This window comes from Myotis lucifugus, unplaced genomic scaffold (assembly GCF_000147115.1).
Source record: "Myotis lucifugus unplaced genomic scaffold, Myoluc2.0 scaffold_983, whole genome shotgun sequence".
NCBI lineage: Eukaryota > Metazoa > Chordata > Mammalia > Chiroptera > Vespertilionidae > Myotis > Myotis lucifugus.
This window is the reverse complement of record NW_005872031.1, coordinates 61,109-78,939: the sequence shown is the minus strand read 5'-3', so window position 1 is coordinate 78,939 and position 17,831 is coordinate 61,109. Positions and strand designations below refer to the sequence as shown.

At 41.8% G+C, this 17,831-nt stretch overlaps 2 pseudogenes; one reads left to right on the top strand and one right to left on the bottom strand.

The window, feature by feature from the left end:
• Window positions 1-2,067: 2,067 nt before the first annotated feature.
• On the bottom strand, window positions 2,068-2,977 carry LOC111824152 (annotated as a pseudogene).
• A 6,176-nt stretch (window positions 2,978-9,153) lies between these two features.
• LOC106695248 lies at window positions 9,154-10,005 on the top strand (annotated as a pseudogene).
• The last annotated feature ends 7,826 nt before the right edge of the window (window positions 10,006-17,831 follow it).

The window sequence follows — 17,831 nt, the reverse complement described above, 5'->3', positions numbered from 1 at the left end:
GTCCCGGGCATAATTTGGAAGTTTCACTAAAGAAAATGTTTAATTTACTGTTTACACATTTTGTTCTTTTCTATTTGTTTTAGTTTTAAATTATTTTATTATATTTAAGTTTAATTTGAAAGGCTTTTGTACCTATCCTTTGTTAGGCAATTTTATTTTGCCTTTGCCATCTTCAATATAAAGTATGTTATTGTGCTATGATTCCTCCATTTTTTTGAAGTTTCAAATTATAATAATTAGTGTTTACATTCTTTTTTTTAAAATATATATTTTATTGAATTTTTACAGAGAAGAAGGGAGAGGGACAGAGAGCTAGAAACATCGATGAGAGAGATCGATCAGCTGCCTCCTGCACACCCCCCACTGGGGATGCGCCCCCAACCAAGGCACATGCCCCCGACAGAAACCCAACCTGGGACCCCTGAGTCCGCAGCCCGACGCTCTATCCACTGAGCCAAACCGGTTCGGCAGTGTTTACATTCTTCTTGTTAAAATGTTTGAAATGAATAAAACTATTGAAATAAAAAAAAAAGACCTTACCCTTTTATGTAATGATGTTTACTTTGAATTTATATTAGTTCACACAAACACTCCATCCATGCTTTTGTTCCCGACCCTCCGGTCCAGTTTAAGAACCCATTGTGGCCCCTCGAGTCAAAAAGTTTGCCCACCCCTGGTGTAGACCAAGCCAAGCTCCATAATAATCTTGATTTTTTTTATCAAAAAGTGAAATTTATCGCAGTACCCTTAGGACAGCGGTTCTCAACCTGTGGGTCACGACCCCTTTGGGGGTCAAATGACCCTTTCACAGGGGTCACCTAAGACTATCGGAAAACACATATATAATTACATATTATTTTTGTGATTAATCACTATGCTTTAATTATGATCAATTTGTAACAATGAAAATACATCCTGCATATCAGATATTTAAATTATGATTCAAAACAGTAACAAAATTACAGTTATGACGTAGCAACGAAAATAATTTTAAGGTTGGGGGTCACCACAACTTAAGGAACTATATTAAAGGGTCGCGGCATTAGGAAGGTTGAGAACCTCTGCCTTAGAAGAATTGGTGATATTTTATAAGGTAAAAGAGATTCCAGATTTGCTCAAATATGAGAAAATAGAAATATTTTATTATAGTAACAATGATCAAACAATTCAAATGAATGGAGGCGGCAGTGTGGGGTTGACTTACCTAGCAGTAAGTAATCAGGCTGTTGGGTGATGGAAGTGTGGTAGCAACAGTTAGTTTCACAAGAAAAGAAGAGAACAAGTTATTCAGCAAAGTGGTTACCTTGAGATTGGTCAACTTCTTCCTAAAGAAATATCTGAATATACTGAACATTTTTCTGTTAACTTTGAATCTCTTGTCTTTTGCTCTTTCTGGCAATTCACTTAGTTGAGTTCTGAGAAACCTTTTCCAGACAAATCTTTGTTCTCCAGTGGGCAGATGATAAGGACCAATTTCAGTCCTTCCATAAAAATCAAATTCAACAAATTTATGTATATATAGAAAGAATTCCATAAGCATCTCTATCTATAGATTATCTACGATTATCAAAGCATAATTATCAAAGCATTGATTTCTCTAACCACATGTGTAAAATGAGCATTGTGTTGCTAAAGATAAAAATAAGGAGTAGAAGCCACAGGTGGAGATTATGTGCCAATCTAGAAAGAATCAAAATGAGGAAACTTTATAAAGATAAATAGAGAAAGCTTGGGGTCTTTTGATTTCCTGCATTCATTCTCTGTCTTTGAGAGTTCAGAAGATAGGGAGCATCCATACTTTCTGCTTTGGAGTTTTAAAAATTGAGAATATGTTCCTTCCCTCTTACATCAACCAAAAGTCTACCAATTTCCAAGACTGAATTTTACTACACGCCCCAGTCCTGAGAGCCTGAGAGACAGAAACAAAGAGCTCTGACTTTGGGGAGTGAGTTATATGGGGCAGACACACCTGAAAATACACAGGAAATATAGACAGATTTTCATTAGCCTAATCTGCCTTGAACAGAGATGAGGTTCCTTTCCAGATTACTCTCAATCTTCTGAAGATTAAGTCAAGCATTCATTCCTGACTCTCAACTTCACCTCTGGCATTTGGCTGTCTGAGGAATAGTAAATCTCCCTTTCTTCAAATTCACTTTCCATTTCTGCCTTTCTCCTTTCTTGCTACAGTTTATCCTCCAGCTTTCTGATTTTCTCTTCATGCTCCTCTCTTAACTTTCTTTTTTCCCTCTTCAGCTGAGCTCTGTATTTTTCTGATATAGCTAGAACCTGTTTCTGAATCTCCACCTCTGCCCTTTGGTACATTTTATTAGAGTATAATCCTCCCTTGTTCTGCATCACCATGGCCTGTACAAGGTCCAGCAGCTGTGTCCTCTGAGCCTCCTGCTCAGCCCCTGTCTTATTGTTGAACTCACAGTGACGATCCTTGAACTGCTCCATCAGATCTTGAATGCCTTCTGGTGATTCCTGTAAGAAATCATGGAACTCCATGCCATCCAAGACTTCTTTCTGGGTGAATAAGAGAATCATGTATCTCCTAGTTTGGGGTCCAAACATTAATAGCATCTTCTCCATGGCCTTTTGTTCTTCCTTTGTGTACCAGCCCAGCAAAGACCACCAGGAGCACAGTGTGAGGCCTGGGGGAGGACAGTAAGATTAGCAACCTCACTATGTGTGTCAGCATCCCGTATTTCAGTGTTGAAAATGCCAGGTGTGTCCACAATGAAAATTTCTCATTCCATGTGAGGCTCACTTTCTGACAGGCCTTGGTGATAGATTTTGCTGCAATGCTGGAATGAAATGTTGTCTTTCCAAGGATGCTGTTCCCTGTGGCACTTTTTCCTGCTCCAGTCTTACCCACTAAGACAAGTTGCAGTTTTGAATCTCTGGATTCTTGATTTCTAAGCCCTGGGACAGCAGGAAACAAAACCACAGCATCAGCACTGACTTCCAACATTTCCCACTGCAATGCCTCTGCCCAACAGTGTCCTTCTCTATTGGCCACTAGTGTCCTGCCTGTGAGCAAACTCTGCACTCACAGTAGATCTATAGAACGCTTGTGTCTGACCTCTCTCCTAAAGGACTTGGGGAATACCGGACACTTCTCAGGTGTCCCTTTGGCTACTCACTCTGTCTGACCTTTGGAAGCTAAGTGCTCACAGATGAGGAAGCAAAATCATTCAAATGAGAACTCTGAGCTGCTGCTGGTAGCTGTTCCTCATAAGCTAAAGTAACACAAAATCTGACTTTGGGACATCACAGCGGAAACTCCCCTCTCCCTATTAATATTCAAAATGGAACATTTCTTCTTCCCATTAAGAATCTAAGTAGCCCAACTGGCATGGCTCATTGGTTGAGCATCGACCTATGAACCAGGAGGACACAGTTCAATTCTATTCAGGGAAGAGTCCCAGGTTGGTGTATTCATCCCCGGGGTGGGGGATTGGCAGGAGGCAGCCAATCAATGATTTTTTCTCATCATTGATGTTTTTACCTTCATCTCCCTTCCTATCTGAAATCAATAAAAATATATACTAAAAAAAAAACAAAAAGCACAAGTAGGTGTGTGATTCAATCTATCCTTTCCTTATAGGAGAGAAAAAGGCACATGGACAGTAAGGCAAAGTGTTCCTTTAGATTTCATGTATGCAGCCATCTCCTCAGGGTTTCTGAACCACAGGAGAACAAAATGTCTTACTTTAATATTACCACTTTACCATAGAAATCTAATGAAGTTTTTCTATTATAAATAAATATGTTGAAGAGGTACAGATCAAAGTATTGACAGTTCTATTGACAGCCCGCGGGCCACATGCAAATACAAATATTGTTTTTGTTCCCATTTTGTTTTTTTTACTTCAAAATAAGATATGTGCAGTGTGCATAGGAATTTGTTCATAGTTTTTTTTTTTTTAAACTATAGTCCGGCCCTCCAAGGGTCTGAGGGACAGTGAACTAGCCCCCTGTTTAAAAAGTTTGAGGACCCCTGCTCTATAGTCTCTTGATACATAAATAATAATAACAACTCTTACAGAATAACATGAGTTATTAGTTTCACTTCTGTAGGCATGTCTATTTACCAGGACACTGGAAATTTGATAACGGAACAGCATAGCCTACAATCTGAATGATGTTTTAAAGATCACTGTCTTAAATTAAACACCAAATCATCTATATAGCTCTTTCTCTATTTCTATTCAGTAATTCTCTGCTTATCTTTTTAATGTGTCTATAAAGTTAAAGTCTTCAGGATTTGATAAGCACAGGCCCGAGCCATGGAAAACAACCAACAACCACAACCACATCTGTTTCTTCCAGAAGGAGGACCCTTCCTGCACAGCCCTTGAATAAGACTGATACCTCAATATAGGAGCACCCAAATACATAAACTTTAATGGACTTTAAAGGAGAGGTTGATCGCAATACAGCCATAGTAAGGAATGTTAACACCCCCAGATATCAGTGGATAGAGCTTACAGACAAAAAGTTAACAAGGAAACAGAGGCTATAAATGAAACACTAGGTCAGAGGGATCTGAGAAATATTTATAGAACATTTCTCCCCAAAGCAATATAATATACATTATTCTCATGTGTCTCTTCACATGAAACATTTTCAAAGGTAGACCACATGTCAGGACACAAAACAATGCTACACAAATTCAAGAAGATTGCTGTAATACAAAGCATATTCTAACATCAAATGGCATGAAGTTAGAAACCAACTACAATAAAAAAAAGCTCAAGAACACTAAAATACATGGAGGCTAAATAGCATATTATTAATTAATGAATGGGTTACCAATGAGATAAATCAAAAAATTAAAGACATTCTGGAAACAAATGAAAACGAACACACAACCAATGGAACACAGTGAAAGCAAACCTGAGAGGGAAGTCCATAGCACTACAGGCCCACCTTAAGAAACAAGAAAAAGCACTAATAAAATATCTACACCTACCACTAATTTAATTAAATAAAATCAGAAAGAAAAGAGGCAATATAACAACAGACAGCACAGAAATAAATTTCCAGCAAATAAAAGTCCTGAACCAGACGGATTTGTAGAAGAATTTTACCAAACACTCAAAGAATTAACACCTATCATCCTCAAATTATTTCAAAAAAATTCAAGAGAAAGCTCTTTTTATGAAGCCAGCATTATCCTAATTCCAAAACCAGATAAAGACACGACAAAGAAAGAAAATTACAGGCCAATATCCCTGATGAACACAGATGGTAAAATCCTCAACAAAATATTAGCAAATCAGATCCTGCAATATATTAAAAAGATTATACACCATGTTCAAGTGGGATTTATTCCAGGGATGCAAGGCTGGTACAATATTTGCAAATCAATACATGTAATATATCAAATTGAAAGATAAAAATAATATAATCATATCAATACATGCAGAAAAAGCATTTGACAAAATCGAGCACCCTTTTTTGATAAAAACTCTCAGTAAAGTGGGAATAGATGAATCATACATAAACATAATAAGGGTAATTTATAATAATAAAAACGTAATATGCACATCAACCAAACGGCCAAACAGCAGAACGACCATCCAGATGACCATCTGGAGGACCACGCTATGACACTCATTGGCGCCAGGATAGCCAAGGCAGGTGCAATGTGATTGGTTGGGGCAATCAATCAATCGGGGGCTCCACAATCGCCCCATAGAGGGTGGCCCAGGCCGCTGACTGGCAGGCTGTGGAGGGTAGGCAGAGCCTCCCTCTGTGGGGTGCTATCGATCATATGAAACCCCTGCAGAGTGAGTCCCAGGCCACTGGCCACCAGGACGATCAATCAGTGGGTGCCACAATGTCCCCAAATATAAAGGCCCAGGCTACCCCTACCGGTGCCTCAGTGGGTGGGCAAGGCCTTCCTCTGTGGGGGCAGTTTCCATCGTACAGCCCTAGCCAGGTGAACTGGGCCTTCCTCATTGGGGCAATTGATCATGGGTCTGCCAGATTGTGAGAGGGCACAGGTCGGGCTGAGGGATGCCCCCTTAAATGCACATTTTTTGTTCACTGGACCTCTAGTATATGATAAACGTACAGCCAACATAATACTCAATGGGAAATAACTAAAAGTGTTTACCTGAAGAACAGGAACAAGACAAGGATGTCTGCTTCCACCACTCTTATTCCACATAGTGCCGGCAGTCATAGCCACAGCAATCAGACATATAGTGATAAAAGGTATCCAAATTGGAAAGGAGGAAGTAAAACTGTCTTTGTTTGAAGATGACATGATATGTACCTAGAAAACCCTAAAGAAACCCAGGAAACTATTAGACTTACTAAATTAATTTGGCAAGGTAGCACGATACAAACTCAACATCCACAAATTGATAACATTTGTATACACTAATAATAAACTTTCAGGGAGAGACACTAAACAAACAATACCACTTAACCTTGCAACAACAAGAAAAAAGATACCTAGGAATAAACTTATCCAAGGATGTCAAAGACATGTACTTGGAAAACTATAGGACATTGAAATGGTGCAGGCACTGTAGAGAACAGTATGGAGTTTCCTCAAAAAACTAAAAATGGAACTCCCATTTGACTCATTGATCCCACTTCTAGGAATATATCCCAAGAAACTAGAAATACCAATCAGAAAGGATATATGCACCCCTATGTTCATAGCAGCACAATTCACCATAGCTAAGATCTGGAAACAGCCTAAGTGCCCATCAGCAGATGAGTGGATTAAAAAACAATGGTACATCTACACAATGGAATACTATGCTGTGATAAAAAAAGAAGGAATTCTTACCATTTGCAACAGCATGGATGGAACTGGAGAGCATCAGGCTAAGTGAAATAAGCCAGTCAGAGAAAGATAAATATCACATTATCTCACTCATTTATGAAATATAATGAACAACATAAACAGGTGAACAAAAACAGATCCAGAGACAGAGAAGCATCGATCAGACCATCAAACCTCAGAGGGAAGGTAGGGGAGGGTGGGGGTAAGGAGGAGAGATCAAACAAAGGACTTGTATGCATGCTTATAAGCCTAAGCAATGGACACAGACAACAGGGGAGTAAGGGGGGAAATGGGGGATAAGGACACATATGTAATACCTTAATCAATAAAGGTATTTTAAAAAGTAATAGAGGAAGATACAAACAAATAAAAGCATATACCATGTTCATGGATTCAAAGAGTTAACATCATTAAAACATCTATACTACCTAAAGCAATCTGCAGATTCAACACAATCCCTATTAAAATACCAATGGAATACTTTACAGAGCTAGAAAAAATACTCCAAAAATTTATATGAAACCATAAAAGACCCCAGATAGCTGAAACAATCTTGTGAAAAAAGAACCAAGTCAGAGTGATCACAATACCGGATATCAAACTATGCTACAAAGCCATTAAAACCAAAACAGTCTAGTACTGGCACAAGAGCAAGCATATAAACCAATGGATCAGAATAAAGACCCCAGAAATTGACCCTCATCATTACAGTCAATTAATATTTGACAAAGGAGGCAAGATCATACAATGGAGTAAAGACAGTCTCTTCAACTAATGGTGCTGGGTATCAAAAACATGAAACTAGACCACCAACTTACACAATACAGAAGAATAAATTCAAGGTGGATAAAAGACTTAAATGTAAAACAGGAAATCTTAAAAATCTCTGAGGAGAATATAGGCAGTAAATGTCAGACATCTCACATAGCAATATGTTTAGAGATAAATTTCTTAGAGCAGTGGTTAGCAAACTGCAGCTCGCTAGCCACATGCGGCTCTTTGGCCCCTTGTGTGTGGGCCTTCCACAAAATACCAACTTCTGCGCATGGGCCACAAAGTTTCAATCGCACTGTACGTGCGGGCCCGCACGTGGTGTTTTGTGGAAGAGCCACACTCAAGGGGCCAAAGAGCCGCAGGTGGCTCGCGAGCCACAGTTTGCCAACCCCTGTCCTAGGTCAAAGGAAATTAAGTAGAAAAGAAACAAATGGGACTACATCAAAATAAAAAGCTCCTGCACAACAAAAGAAACCACCATCAAAATGAAAAGGGAACTGTATGAGAGAACATATTTGTCAGTGATACATCTGATAAGAGGTTAATATCCAAAATATATAAAATACTCATGTAAGTCAACAAAAGGAAGAAAAACAATTCAATTAAAAAATGGGCAGGAGACCTGAATAGACTTTTCTCAAAGAGGACATACAAATGGCCAAGAGTCATATGAAAAAATGCTCAAAGTCTCTAATTATCAGAGAAATACAAATTAAAACCAGTATGTTATATCACTTCACACCTATCAGAATGGCTATCATAAAAAAATGAACAAACAACAAGTGCTGGAGAGGATGTGGAGATAAGGGAACACGAGTTGGTTGCAAGTGGGAATGCAGATTGGTGTAGCCCATGGGTGGGCGAACTTTTTGACTCGAGGGCCACAATAGGTTCTTAAACTGGACCGGAGGGTTGGAACAAAAGCATGGATGGAGTGTTTGTGTGAACTAATATAAATTCAAAGTAAACATCATTACATAAAAGGGTACAGTCTTTTTTTTTTATTTCAATAGTTTTATTCATTTCAAATGAGCCAGATCCGGACCTCTGGCCATAGTTTGCCCACAGCTGGTGTAGCCACTACCGAAAGCAGTATGAAGTTTCCTAAAATAATTTAAAATGAAACTTACATTTGACTCAGTGACGCCATGATGGGAATATATCCTAAAAACCCCAAACACCAATAAGAAAATATATATGCACCCCTATGTTCAAAGCAGCATCCTATCTAATAAAAGAGCAATATGCCAATTAAGCGTCACTGTCACATAGATGGCAGCACCCATAGCCACAGAATGGTGATGCCCAGTCCTCCCAGCCCCACCGGGAGTCCTGCAGCCCCAGGCAGGAGGGCAGGTGCTGGGAGCAAACAGCATCAGTGACCGCCCTCCTGGGAGTCCTGCAGCCTGGGCCTGGGGGACAGGCACTGAGAACAAGCAGCATGAGGAGAGGAGTCCCTGCGAGGAGAGGGCAGCAGGATTGGAGGTGCAGCCTTGGGACCCGGTTAGGAGGCACTGGGGCTCAGGTGGGTCTGGTCGCAGGCCTGGCAGCAGGATGCACCCGCCATGCTCAAGGACATCTGTGTCCAGTAGGAGATTCTGGCTACCAAGAACATGCAGAATGCTGAAGAATGGCTCAAGAGCCGCTTCACTGTGCTGACCGAGAGCACTGCCAAGAACACTGAAGTGGTGTGTGCCGCCAAGGACAAGGTGTTCGAGAGCCGCTGCCTGCTCAAAGCCAAGTCCCTGGAGATGGAAGCATGCTGGGGCATGAACGAAGCCCTAAAAAAGCAGCTACAAGAGCTGTAGGATAAGCAGAATGCCAACATTAGTGCTATGCAGGACACAATCAACAAATTAGAAAATGAGTTGAGAACTACAAAGAGTGAAATGGCATGATATTTAAAAGAATACCAGGACCTCCTCAATGTGAAGATGGCTTTGGACGTTGACATTGCAGCTTACAGGAAACTCCTGGAAGGTGAGGAGACCCGGCTCAGTTTCACCAGCAGAGAAGCATAGCCAGCCGCTACTCCCAGAGTTCCCAGGTCTTTAGCAGATCTGCCTACGGTGGTTTACAGACCAGCTCCTACTTGGTGTCCACTCGCTCCTTCCCTTCTTAATACACCAGCCATGTCCAGGAGGAGCAGATCAAGGTGGAGGAGCCTATTGAGGCTGCAAAGCTGAGGAAGCTAAGGATGAACCCCCCTCTGAAGGAGAAACTGAAGAGGAGGAGAAGGAGAAGGAAGAGGCTGAGGAAGAGGAAGGAGAGGAAGAGGAAGAAGGTGCCAAGGAAGAATTTGAGGATGCAAAGGAGGAAGAAGGAGGTGAAGATGAAGGATAAGATACTCAAGAAACTGAGGACAAGAAGAAAGATGAAGGTGCTGGGAGGAGCAAGCAACCAAGAAGAAAGATTGAGGCCCCTTTCCTTAATTATTTCAGGAATAATCCTCCCGAATCCAGGTCAACCCCATCACCAACCAAGCAGTTGAGTTCCTGAAATTATATGAATAAAGAAGTCAATATATGTAACATTCTGAGGTGACTCAGGTTGGAAATTAAATAATGTGTTATGACTTTTCTCCTTATGCAGAGTATCTGTTTGTTTGCAGAGCGGTTTCCTGGCTTGCTGCCAGCCTGTACATGGTCCACGCTTATGAGTTCAATATCTATGGCAATGTGAATAATTCATATGTTTACAATAAAAACACATGAATACATGAATTCACTAATGTTAATGTTAAACTTCATGGAAAAAATAGTCCTTTCAATCTTTGGTGGTTAGAAATTAAAGACCTCAAATCATGTGCAATAAACCATAACTAAAGTTCCACAGAATGACAAAAAAACAAAACAAACAAATAAAAAAAATCAGGGGCCAGGAAATGTTCAAAAAAACAAGGAAGCATTCCTAAATCAGGAAGAGAAGTCACAGGGTGTATATTATTGCTACGAATACAGTATTTCCTACTAATTACAACATCTACAATGTAATTTATTAGATGCCTTCCTATCTCATGAAGTACATATTCTCATAGAGTAATACTGGTAGATATGCTGTAGTTATGGCACTATGTCATATCTTATCTATACTAATAAAAGGGTAATATGCTAATTATACCATGAGACCTTCCAGATGTGATGTCTTTCTGGACAAAGCCATGGTGGTGAAGCTGAGGCAGAGGTGGTTAGGGCTATCAGGCCAGGAGGAGAGGGCAGTTGGGGGTGATCAGGCTGGCAGGGGGGCAATTGGTGGCGATCAGGCCAGCAGAAGGGGCAGTTGGGGGCAAGCAGGCCAGCAGGGGGGAAGAAAGTTGGTTTGAGCAGACCGGCAGGCAGAGTGGTTAGGCGCTATCAAGCAGACAGGCAGGTGAGCAGTTAAAAGCCAGTGGTCCTGGATTGTGAGGGGGTTGTCCGGCTGCTGGTTTAGGCCCAATGGAATCCCATTGGGCCTAAACGAGCAGTCAAACATCTGCTGAGGGGCCCCAAATTGGAGAGGATGCAGGCTGGGCTGAGAGACACCCCCCAGCACAGTGAATGAATTTTGTGCACCAGGCCACTAGTTATTTATAATGGCTAAGACTTGGAAACAGCCCAAGTGCCCATCACCAGATGAATGGATAAAAAAGCTGTGGAACATATACACTACAGAATACTATGCAGCTCTTAAAAATAAGGATCTCTTAGCTTTGGGACAGCATGGATGGACCTGGAAAATAATATGCCAAGTAAAATAAACCAAAGGTAGAAAGACAAATATCATATGATCTCACTTATTTGTAGACTCTAGTGAACAAAATAAATTGACCAACAATATAAGAACTGAAGCATGGAGGCATGGAACAGACTGACATACCTCGGGATTGGAATTGGGGAAACAATATAAGATAAAGAACTTGTATACTTATATGCATAGCCCTTGGACACAGGCAGTAGTGCAGTGACGTCCTGGGGTGGGTGGGTAGGGGCTCAGAGGAGGAGGGAGAAGAGGGGTAAATGGAAGATATCTGATATCTGTAATACTATCAGCAATAAAAATATATTAATAGGAAAAAAAGACTTATTCCTCACAGGGCAATCCTATATTACAACCACCTGTCTCTGCTTGAAGTCCATGTATACATCATCACATTGAATATAGCAGACATGATTGTAAACTCCACTGTATTTTTCAGAGATATCATCAACTTCATCCAGTTCCTCAAATCAAAAATCTAGGAATCTCACTTGATTCCTCTCTTTGCCTTACTTGTCAGAAACAATACATCTACAAGTTCTCCTGGTTCTATCCACAAATCTGACAACTTCTCTCCATTTTGAAGACCATCGTAAGGCCAAGCTACCAACACCATCCATGACTCAGCAGTCCTCTAACTTGTCACTTTCATCAATTCTGTAAATTGGAATGATTTTTTAAAAATATTAATCAAATGGAAGAGAGATTTTGCAGAACCCCCCACTCTGGCTTCCACAAAATCAGTAGTTATTCCCCATCTCCCACACACTTTATGGTGAACCTGCTGCTAATCCAAGGATTGGCAAAAGCATCCCTGAAGCACAGTTTCCCACATTTGATCACCAGAATCCTTAGATGAGAGAAGTAAATTTCCAGAAGCTGAGAGCACTGGCTTAGGATGGCTAAAATTCAGGGAAACTGTAGGTACAAGTTCAGATTATTATTTAGTTAACATCTCAATGGAAAACTCCAGCCTGTGGATATCCTGAGGGCATTAGTTGGTTATCAAGATGGGGAGTAGGAAAATCATGGGAAGTGAAACAAAAAGCCATCAAACCTCAGCTCCAATGCTGATACCTTATGTTAATCTGTGTGGCAGATGGCAGATAAGGCCATGAATTATTCCCATCTCTGTATACTTGCCTCTTTGGGTTGTGGATTTGTAGCTCCTCCCACTAGGTGCTAAGTCTGTTTCTCCACTCCTTGCATCTGGGTGGGCCCTGTGACTTGCTCTGAACAATAGGGCAGTAGAAGCATGATGCAAGTAAACTCCAAAAGTGCTGATGCCCTGTGGCTTGCTGTCTCTTTCTGGTCTTCAGGACCCTGCAACAGCTTCATAAAGAGGCCAGGACCAGACTGAGTGATGGTGAGGGATACAAGGCCCAGTTATCCCCATCATCCGAGCCTGCCCAAGAGCCTGCTAACTACCAGACATGTCCATGGGCGATCCAACTCAAAACTACCCAGTTGCTGGATCTTGAAAGTATCATACGCAGCACAAATGTCTGATGAAAAAGGACAAGAACCATATGATTGCACTCATACTTGGGATATAAAATAGAAATCAATCAGCCATCAAACAAAACAAATAAACTCATAGCCTTGGATAGCATTTCTAAATGGTTAGAGCATAAGACCAAAAACCAAAGGGTCATGGGTTTGATTCTGTGTCAAGAGCACATACCTGGGAGAGAAACCAAGATGGAGGCATAGGTAAACACTGGAGATTGCTGCCTCGGACAACCACTTCAAAAATACAACTAAAAGACAGAACGGACATCATCCAGAACCACAAGAAGGCTGGCTGAGTGGAAATTCTACAACTAGAAGGAAAGAGAAAAGCATACCGAGACTCAGAGGAGGTGCGGTGCAGAAGTAAAATACAAAGGTGCGGAGGTGCATTCGGAGAACACTGGCAGCTGAGGTCACGATTGTCTTTTTCAATCAGGAGGGAGTCTCAGGCTCTGAGCTCCAGTTTCGGGCGAGTCTCTGGGGACCCGGACTCATACGGGAGAAACGGGACTTTCTGGCATCGGTCGGAACTCAAGGGCAGCTTTCTCTTGGAGGCACATGCAGTGATTGCAGAGGCCTCTGAGGACAGGACTGAGAACAGCCATACTGCTCGCTCTGCCTGTCCAGTTGATCCCCTGGGGCTCCGCCCCGCCCAAGCCTTGCACAGAGGCTTTTTCATATGAAAGGCCCGGCCCTTTGTAATCTGAAAATTACTTAACAAACTGCAGCTGCCCAAGGCCCCAGGGCAACTTGCATTGCTTTACAGCTGGCTTCTGCAGGGTAGCCTCAGGCAGAGGCTAGATTAGTACCTCCTTAGATCCAAGAGCCAGTATACCCAGTGGTAAGAGTGGGACCATCCAATTATAATGCTGCAGATCCATAAGGAACACACTCAGGGGGCAGACTCAGTGAGCACCAAAGCCCCAATGAAGCAAGTCTTGCCCCATAAGGGTGTCTTCAGCACAGAAGTTCTCCCACCGTAGACACAGCTGATTCTCACAGCCAATTGGCCTGAGGTCAAATCCTCCCAGTGTTACCTACAACAATCAAGGCTTAACTACAACAAGACTGTGCACAAAGCCCACAAGGGGGTGCACCAAGAGTGTCTACGTCAGGTAATTGGGGAAGCTGAGCCACCGGGCCCTATAGGACACTTAGCACAGAAAGCCACTCTATCGACACAGCGAAGCATAAAAAATGCCGAGACAAAGAAACAGGACACAAATGACAGAAATGGAGGAAAGCAAACTACTGGATATAGAGTTCAAAACCACACTTTTAAGGTTTTTCAAGAACTTTCTAGAAACCGCCGATAAATGTAGTGAGATCCTCAAGAAATCTAGTGAGACCCTCGATGTTGTGATAAAGGACCAACTAGAAATTAAGCATACACTGACTGAAATAAAGAATATTATACAGACTCCCAACAGCAGACTAGAGGATTGCAAGAATCAAGTCAACGATTTGAAATACGAAGAAGCAAAAAACACCCAACCAGAAAAGAAAAAAGAATCCAAAAATAGGAAGATAGTGTAAGGAGCCTCTGGGACAGCTTCAAGTGTACCAACATCCGAATTATAGGGGTGCCAGAGAAAGAGAGAGAGCAAGATATTGAAAACTTATTTGAAGAAATAATGACAGAAAACTTCCCCTACCTGGTGAAAGAAATAGATTTACAACTCCAGGAAGCACAGAGAACCCCAAACAAAAGGAATCCAAAGAGGACCACACCAAGATACATCATAATTAAAATGCCAAGAGCAAAAGATAAAGAGAGAATCTTAAAAGCAGCAAGAGAAAGAAACTCAGTTACCTGCAAGGGAATATCCATACGACTGTCAGCTGATTTCTCAACAGAAACTTTGCAGGCTAGAAGGGAGTGGCAAGAAATATTCAAAGTGATGAATACCAAGAACCTACAACCAAGATTACTTTATCCAGCAAAGCTATCATTCAGAATTGAAGGTCAGATAAAGAGCTTCACAGATAAGGAAAAGCTAAAGGAGTTCATCACCACCAAACCAGTATTTATATGAAATGCTGAAAGGTATCCTTTAAGAAGAGGAAGAAGAAGAAAAAGGTAAAGATACAAATTATGAACAACAAATATGCATCTATCAACAAGTGAATCTAAAAATCAAGTGAATAAATAATCTGATGAACATAATGAACTGATGATTATAATAGAATCAGGTACATAGAAAGGGAATGGACTGACTATTCTTGGGGGGGAAAGGGGTGTGGGGGATGCGGAAAGAGACTGGACAAATATCGTGCACCTATGGATGAGGACAGTGGGTGGGGAGTGAGGGCGGAGGCTGGGGTGGGAACTGGAAGGAGGGGAGTTATGGGGAGGGGGAAGAGGAACAAATGTAATAATCTGAACAATAAAGATTTAATTTTTTAAAAAAAGAGCACATACCTGGGTGGGATGTTGCATCCCCAGCCCTAGACAGGGCCCCTGCAAGAGGCAATCAATCCATGTACTCTCTTACATCCATGTTTCTCTTTCTCTCTCTCTCCCTTTCTCCCTCTTTTTTCCCCTACCTCCCCCTCTCTTCCTCTCTTCTCTCTTCTACTCTCTCTAAAAAATCAATTTAAAAAAATCCTTGGGTGAGAACAAAAAACTAACTAACTAACTAACAGACACCGACAACAGTATGGTGGTTAGTGGTGGGAAAGGGGTTGGAGAAAGGTTGAAGAGAGTAAAGGGTCAAATATATGGTGATGGAATAATGCAAGGTTTGGGGCTATGAACATACAATGCAATACACGGATGATGTATTTTACATTTGTACATGTGAAACTCATATAATATTATTAACCAATGTCACCCCAGTAAGTTTCATCTGTGAGGATGGTAGGACCATCTGCATCTTGTATTTCCACTATTATCTGTGGACAAGCATAATACTGGACAAAGCGTGGTTCTCAATAAATATTTGTTAAATAAAGAAATTGATCAAAATCTCTCTGATTCTTGCTTTCTCTTTGATCATTATGTCCAGCCCACATCTGTGGAAAAGATTATCCTTTCCTTATTCATCAATGTTTAGTGTCACAGAAACAAACAATTACATTTTTTGTTGTTGTTAATCTTCACCTGGGAAAATGTTTTGATTGATATTTTTTAGAGAGTGTGGAAGGGAAGGATTGAGGGAGGAGAGAAGGGAGAGGGAGAGAGAGAGAGAGAGAGAGAGAGAGAGAGAGAGAGAGAGAGAGAGAGAGAGAGAGAGAGGGAGAAGAGAGAATGAATGAGAGATGTGAGAGAGACACATTGATTTGTTGCCTCCTGCACAAGCCCTAACTGGAGCAAGGGGTCTAATCTGCAACCCAGGCATGTGCCCTTGACCGGGAAACAAACCCACAACCCTTTGGTGCATGGGATGACACTCAGCCACATGGGTCAGAGCTAAACAATTACATTTTAAATATTTTTTTCTCCTTGCTATCTAGAAACATTGGCAATGGGGAAAGCCATTTGAATAACTCTTATAGGTGCAGACTTTGACTGGGGCAAGTTGAACATGCTAGTTGTTGAAAACAGGCTCATCTGATAGGAAGCCATCAAATACAAACTTGAATCACTATTAAATAGACAGACACTCCTTTTGAAAGAAGAGTTGTGTCTTTATACCTCAGGGATAGGGAGTAGAAAACAGCTTCTTATCAACTAAGAAGAGAAATGTTTACAATTCAGCTTTGTCCACAAAGTTGATGTTGGTGATGGGTGTTCAGAGGGATAACATGCTGAGCTGTGCTTCTTACACTTTCCAGTGCTCTTCTCCCACCAGATTACCTCAGAGCTAGTTCTGTCTGCTCACCCAACTCTATCCCTTAAAGCTTCCAGTTTATTTATAAATTATATGATTGGTAAGTGAAGTCATTTATTTATACAAATATACTCTGAGCAGCACTCCCTGAAAGAATTACTATTTTGTAGGGCTCAGTTTTCAAAATGGATTACAGCCTAAAATCAGCAGAGACACGAAATAGAAAGAATGAGAAATATATGCTGAAACCAATTGGAATGGCTCAATGTCAACGTATGAACCAGGAAGTCTCAGTTAAATTCCTGGGCAGGGCACATACCTGGGTTATGGGCTAGATCTTCAGTAGGTGCCTGCAGGAGGCAGCCAATCAATAATTCTCTCTCACCATTGATGTTTCTATCACTTTCTCTCCCTCCCTCTCTGAAATTATATATATATATATATATATATATATATATATATATATATATATATATATATATACCAGTGGCCTGGCGCATGAAATTCATGAGGAGGGGGGGTGTACCTCAGCCCGACCTGAACCCTCTCCAATCTGGGACCCCTCAAGTGATGTCCAACTAAAGTGGCAGTCTGACATCCCTCTCACAATCTGGAACCGCTGGCTCCTAACCACTCACCTGCCTGCCTGCCTGATTGCCCCTAACCACTCTACTTGCCGGCTTGCTTGTCCACAACTGCCCCCCCCCAATGGTCTGCTCACCCCAAACTGCCCCCCTGTGCCAGCCTGATCACCCTCAACTCCCCCCCCACCGGCCTGATCGCCCCCAACTGACCCCCTCTGATGGCCTCCTCACCCACAACTGCCCTCCCCTCCTGGCCCCTAAGTGCCTCTACCTTGGCCCTGCCACTGTGGCTTTGTCCAGAAGGTCTTCTGGAAGGTCTCCTAGTCTAATTAGCATATTACCCTTTAATTAGTATAGCTAGAGGCTTGGTGCATGGGTGGGGGCCAGCTGGTTTTCCCTGAAGGGTGTCCCAGATCAGGGTGGTGGTTCCCTTATGGGGCAGGGCATTCTGGGAAAGGGACCTGTGGTGGTTTACGGGCTGGCAATGGGGATGGTACTGGCCTGGGTGAGGGCTGGGGAAGTTTGCAGGGCAGTCATGCCCCCTTGGGTGAGGGTCCCACAGGGGCCTGGCCAGCCTGGGTGAGAGTCTGAAGGCTATTTCAGCTGGCCACACCCTCCAGCAGGGACCTCACCCCATGG